We start from the raw sequence: 6,984 nt of genomic DNA, 5'->3' as shown, positions 1-6,984 counted from the left end.
ATAAAACTTCTAAACCTTGTGCAAAACTAAGGAACATCATTCAATAAATTTGCATACAATTTGCAACTATTCAACTAGATTTTCTAGAAGAATTTTGTGTATGCAGTTTTGTAGTCCATCAAATTTTATAGTAACAAAATGCAAATTTAAAGTTGCTAAAAATCGCGTCCATTTTTGCAATTTTTTTGTTGACAGTGTCACGCAGTTTTTCCATATAAATTATGTTCGAAAATTTCTTTGTAATTGGCAAAAATCAAAGCGGTTTTTTAGCAAATTGAAACTTGCACTTTACTATTACTATAACTTAATGAGTTACAAATATGCATACTAAAAAAAATGAATTTAAAGTTGTAAATTTGTATGTAAATATACTGAATTTTTATTAGTTTCGCACAAAGTTTTAAAATTTTATTTTTATGCTTTTTGTTCTATTATAAACTATATTTTTATATAAAACATTATGACATTATTTATATTGTAGGTTTTATCAAGCATTTGAAATTAAAGGTACAATTGGGGCTATTGACTGCACTCACATTAGCATAATTTTACCTTTTTCAAGGGACAGCAGAAATCCTACATCACTTTACATGAACAGAAAAGGATATTACAGCATAGATGTCGAAGCAGTGTATATGTGAATCTACGGTACGTTAAATACTAACATAAAACTCTTTCCCTTTTTAGGTGTGCAACCATCGTTTGATTTTTACATCTGTAAACGCTATGTTTCCAGGATCCTGCCACGATTCGGGGATATGGAAAACTTCGCAGGTAAGAACTCATTTGATGAGTCAACATAACAGTCAACGCGATACATGGCAGCGGGCATAATTTATGCGTGTACTGTATTTCATAATATCCTGATCAAATATGGCATAGACACTGATGTTGATGAAGATGGCGCCGATAATGGTTTCTCAAATAGTCGTGATAGAATCGCAGAGAATATTAACTTAACAGAAGAAGCAAGAATAAGATGAAGATATATATTATCGTTATAATTAAAAAAATTTCAAATCCGACTTATGTATTCATATCTGCAAATGTAAAGTTTACAGCCAAAACATAAAAAATCGTTCTTTCTACATCTTTAAATTAATGATTTTATTTTAGAGAAATTAGTAACAACTAAACAAGTATAATTCTAAAACGTATACATAAGTTAGCGGAATTGTTTTTACGTTTACATGTTATTAAATTTTTCACAAAACTTGTCTACGGTTTCTGTTAATTTTGTAATTGCTACAGTCAATGCCCCCTGCTGAGCAATTTCAAGCTCATCCCGCTATTGACGTACTCTCATGTCTTCCAGAGCAACATTATACACCGCCTCCAATGTTATTTTTCGTGAAGTTGCGAGCAGAGATATCGGATTGAGGTGGGTATGCGGTCCTGAGAACAAATTTGAATTCTCATTAGATATGTTTGGAAAGTGGTATCATAATCACATCAGAGGAAAATTCAATGTAGTTCTCAGCGCCACTAACCACCACCACATCTTGCAAACATGAGCTTTCCTAATTTAAATAAATCAAGAAAGTAAACAATCAATACAGCGTGCAAATATGAAAATTTTAATCACCTCAAAACCCATATTCACGAGTTCAGGCAATCCATCCACTACTGCTGTACCAAATGTTTCAATTGCCTGATGTTCAAACTCCATTATATCGGGGGTTCGGGGCCCCCCCAGTGCTTTGCAATTAGGCTTTTGCTTTGTGAGCACGAGAGCGAATCTGGCACTTCCAGTGTGATAAACTCTGAAATGAATAAAATATTTTATTAAAACCGTACCATCTTTTCTTGAATAATAACGCCATAAATTGGTTCCCATAACTAAAACAAATCAACATGTTTCTCATTTCGCAATGCGTTCAATGAATAACAGTTATTAACGATCCAAAAATTGGCGGTGTCCATTGTTATTTTATGAATATATATTTGACTTGCCTGCCGGCACAAGTATTTATTCGCTCGTATTTTGCATTTACGTGCGTATCCTATAGTTTCCTCTTTCCACTTCGACGCTGCCCTTGTTGGTCCTCTCATCGCGTTCAGGTGCTCCGCCAGTTTCTGAAACAAGTTCTGCACAGCGCGTAGTGAATGTGGCTTATTTTCCCTGGTTGCAGTTCGGGATGCTGCTTGCAGAAACTTACAAAATATTGAAGCTGCTCTTGCGTTGTCCTTTCATATTTGCTGTACATAAAAATAGAAATGATCAAGAGAAATAGACTCGTAAATATGTATTTCAATTTCAAAATTACTTACTTTTTGTTTATTTGCTCCATTTTTTGTTCTTTTTTTATTTTGTGAGTTTGATACAAATATTCACCTCACAGTGGGAAAGTTTAAAAGCTTTTTTCTTGAGAGAGTATTTCAAGATTGAAATCACAAGAAAAACGTCACAGTTGAGCGACGACATAGATTTGCAATAACTGGAATCGCTAGGGTGCGCTGAAGTCAAAATAAAAAATATATTCGACATAAAATTCATATTACACTTGCGCAATGTCTTGTAACGTTACGACAGATACTTCGGCTGATAAAAAAGCAGGAATGATTTTTACATTTTTGATCTCGGAAAATTAACCTCAAATATTTCAAATATTACTACAAATATTGTTGACGAAGTGCAAGAGTTTTCAGATATTGACGTTTTCCTTAAATTTTTTAACATTTTTCACGTCACGCCAGATTGGAAATGCCCATATCGTCGGTGATACTGCAAAACGTTCTATGCCACTTATTACCTCTGGTGCTTAATTGATGTGTTATCTGTATCTTATCGCTTCTGGCAACCGTTCATCTTCATCAGCCAAAGGTAGACAGGTTTGTCATTCCTTTATTAGGGTGTGACGATTTTCAGATGCATTCCGGTGCACGTAAGAGACCATCTAAGTGTCAAGGGTAGTAATAGACATAGACCGTTTTGCAGTGTCACCGACGATATGTACTTTTCCTTAAACATATCAAAAAGAATTTAATAAAAACAAACTATTTGTATTATAAAGTACAATATATTATTAATGAAATTAACTTTGTAATGCACTTTTGCGACTCGATACGATACTAGGGTTCTGTTACTCGATTCCAAAAAATATCGTTTGAAAACTATTGATTAAAAAGTATCGGTATCGAATGGCAAAAATATCGATATGGTATCGTATCAAAAATTGTGTTCCTATTAACAAGATCTCCATTACGGGCATTTGTTTTCGGCGGACGTATAGCACTTGCGGTGAAAAATAACACATATGTATATTATTAATTAAATATGGCTGCAAAACCAACAATATTGAAAAAAGTTGCATTATTTACAAAAAGTTAAAGAAAAGAAAGAAATTCTAAGAAACCGTAGCATCGAATTTTTTTATTCACGATTACTGGGCCTATATCTTTAAGCACAGTTTCACACTGTTCTCGATTCAGTCTGAACCTTTCCACATATTCTGCGTCTCCCAATTGTAAAAGTTCAGTAATTACAAGTGCCCACTTGTAACTACAAGTTGCTTTGTGGTACAAAATATCTAAACTTGTTTAATTTATCTGAACACCTGTAGGACTTGTAGGGCTTGTGTTACAGGCCCCAGAAGGCTATCCCAAGGTACTGGTGTACATCATTAACGTTGGACGGTAGCTTCAGCTCTTGGATCGCGGCTACCTTCTCGGGGTCGGTGTGAATTCCCTTGTCGCTGACCACGTGACCCAAGTATCGGATTGCCTTCGTGAAGAAGTCGCACTTCTCAGGGTTGATTCGGAGGTTGGCGCGTTGTAATCGTGATATCACTTCTAGTAGGCTTTGTACGTGCTCCTCTAAGGTGGAGCCTATGACAATTATGACGTCGAGGTAAGCGAAGGCGTGAGGTTTAATTTCTGGGCCGATGACCGGGTTTAGTGATCTCCGAAATGTTGCGGGCGCATGGTGCATGCCTCTTAAGTACCTCAATTTTTTGTACCCCATTTACCATTTTACCTATAATTTTCCTCTTTTAAGTGCTCTTTTAAAATTCCTTAAAATATTTGCATATTTTGAATCTCAGGGGCAGCGATACACACCTTCGGCAAAAAAATTATAAAAAATTCTATAAAATCTTAAGCTTAGGTTTAAATGGTATTCGTTAGGGAATGAACTGTATTTTAATCGGAAAATCTTAAATAAATACGTATTCGTCATTAAATTTTTATGTTTTATTCAAGGATTTACATATTTATGTAAGGTAACAAAAAGATGTAACTACATCAATAATTATGTTCGCTTAAGTACCCGCATCGAGGTACTTAAGCGGGTTCTTTTAAGTACCCAACCCGCCTAAGTACCTCAAAAAGCTGACATTTTTCGTGAGGTACTTAAGCGGGTTTACTGTACATATACATATGTTTTTAGATTTTCTGTATAAAAATCATGATATAAAACATGGCGTGTCGAAGGTGGAAAACATAAGTGCAAATCAAGGCGACTAAAACGCCAGGGTAATCAACAAAAGCATACAAGTTATACTTATTATCTAAGTGCTAGTAGTATTAAAAATTTTCAAAAAAGCCCGTTGCATTTAACGGAATGGAGGTTTCACAAAAATATTTCCTTTTATAGAAATAAACAAGTTAATAGCAGTGCTCTCGTACCTAAAATCTTGCAAAGTGGGGGAAATCGAGAGCGCAAAATGACACTGGAATCTGCCACTTTCTGCTGGAAAAAATTTTACCTGCGAAAACTTACAAGTAAAAAAGTCTGCTGACCACACACTGGTGTTCGTGAATAAACAAAAGAAAGGAAGAAAAGTTTAGTTTAGTTAATTTACTGTTTCAACTGTACCATATTTTTCCCAGAAATATACCAAAATAGATAATAATGCTGAAAGGTTCTGACCGAATTTGTCAGTTGATCGTTAAAACGAAAATGGGATAATTTTAAAGGCACATTAGTAGCCATATCTACTTAATTTTGGTGAAACAAGGAAGGGTGCTTGGAGGAGATTCTTTTATTATTGAACGCGTCATAATATGGTATCAAAAATATTTGTTAGAAAAAAAACTTATTCATTCCGAGATAACTCATTTATATGTGAAATATATTTTTCCTATACAAAAGTATTCAATAGTAAAAAAATTCCAAATTGGGGACAATTCACCAAGCGGATAATAAATTACCAAATGAACCACATATTGCAACTGTGAAAGTGATCAGCTGTTTCGAAAGCTGCAAGTTTTTGCAAATTTTGCAAACTGCTCAGAGTTTTGCTGTTGGATGATTTTCTGTGGAGAATACAAAAATGCTCCTACCAAATTAACCTATCAGAAAGTCAGAATTGCGTAAGTTGCACTTTTTACTGGTTTTGCGTTCAATAACTTTTTCTGATATTTTAGTCTTCCCCTCAATTTTACTCGCTATGATTATTTTATTCTCTGGCTGCTAGTACTTACAGGAAAATTTTACGAAAAGACCTATTATGACAGCAATTTTTTTTGTTTATTCAAGTAAGAGTCCGTTTTATAATAAACATCACGTATTTAAATATGGTAGGAAAATATAACTATATTTTTATGCACAAAAATTCAAAACTCCAAGTAAATAGAGTGTGGTATTTCGACATAATTGTGCTGCAGTACCGTATCTTGACAGAAATGTATCAAACATGTCAATGTAGTACCAATGTACTTTTGGCTTCCAAAATGTACCAAAAAAGTACAATTGTACCATCAATTTCATCACTGATGCTAAATCTGAATATGCCATAAAATTTTTAGTTTGACAGTTGACAACTGTCAAATCAACTGCTTCTTCTTCTTTTTGAATATACCACTTATTAGGTTTTTAGCCACGCTAGTCACGAATTTTATGTCAAATTAAAAGTTTGACAGTCGACAGCTGTCAAACGGACTGCCAATTGTTATAAAAATCAGAGAATCTTTTTAAAAACGTTTCTGGTAAGGTTTTTAAACATGCTGATCACGAATTTTACGTCAAATTAAAGCTATGTACGCTCAATAGTGAGTGAGTACGGACGTGTTCTTTGTTCGCTCCATAGGAAATCGTATTTATCGTGTAACTAATAAAGTATTATAAAGTACCATAGAAAGACTAATAACTATTGGAGTTTTGTATCGTCGCGAACTGCACTCAGCAGTATAAAAAACCAAACCAAATAAACAAAAGACATTGTTTGTTTGTTTGTTTATTCATTCATGTTGCTGGCTGTACATAAGACTTGTCTTTTAAGCACATCATACTTTATACGATAATATGCAATATTTTCGCTAACCTAAACTAAATTTTTTCGCACAAATTCCTTCAACAGATTAAACTAAATTAGATAAAAGTAAAAATTCTTTCAATAGATTAAACCAAATTAGATTAAAGTACAGTTTGACACAATTAAAAGGCAAGAGTTAATAAGGTTTAGATCTTAACGTATTCAAAAACCTCTGATTAAAGCGCCTAGCATTCTCAATGGATTTTAAACATATCGGTAGTGAATTCCATGTGTTTACAACACTGACAAAAACATTCTCGAGGAAACAAGACAATTGTGCCTTGGTACAATGAGGCTGCATGTTCTACGTGAACGCGCAAAAGTAAATTTTTTAATAAGGTATTCCGGGGTTTTTTTATGTATCAATTTGTGCAGAAATAAAAGGCTATGATATTTTAAGAAAACAGTCACGCTACAGTTGAGTATTTTATAGCTACACTGTGAAATGTGGTCAAACTTGCGCTTGGAAAATACATATCTTGTACTCTCCATTTGACCATAAACGAGTTCACCATACGAAATCAGTGGAACTATAAATATTTTTACCAAACGTGATTTTATGTCTTGGGGTACAAAGTCCGCCGTGCGCCATAACTTTCTTAGTACAAAATATATTTTTGCTAAAGTGGAGTTTATATGGTCAGTACACCCTAAAAGTGAGTTAATTTTATAACCAAGACTTGTAACAACTGGTTCAAATTTAATCAATGTGTTCTCTAAGGCTAATGAT

At 33.9% G+C, this 6,984-nt stretch overlaps 1 long non-coding RNA gene across 1 annotated transcript; it reads right to left on the bottom strand.

Moving 5' to 3' along the window:
* Window positions 1–1,159: 1,159 nt before the first annotated feature.
* Window positions 1,160–3,072, bottom strand: LOC108363053 (uncharacterized). The gene is made up of 3 exons (XR_001847552.1): window positions 2,272–3,072; window positions 1,586–2,199; window positions 1,160–1,520 (listed from the first exon to the last, which is right to left on the bottom strand). It is a non-coding gene; the product is annotated as an uncharacterized LOC108363053 (long non-coding RNA).
* Between the last annotated feature and the right edge of the window lie 3,912 nt (window positions 3,073–6,984).

The sequence above is a fragment of the Rhagoletis zephyria genome, unplaced genomic scaffold (assembly GCF_001687245.7).
Source record: "Rhagoletis zephyria isolate East Lansing unplaced genomic scaffold, Rhagoletis_zephyria_1.1 Rzeph_scaffold_01174, whole genome shotgun sequence".
In the NCBI taxonomy this organism is placed as follows: domain Eukaryota; kingdom Metazoa; phylum Arthropoda; class Insecta; order Diptera; family Tephritidae; genus Rhagoletis; species Rhagoletis zephyria.
This window is presented reverse-complemented; position numbering and strand designations above follow the sequence as displayed.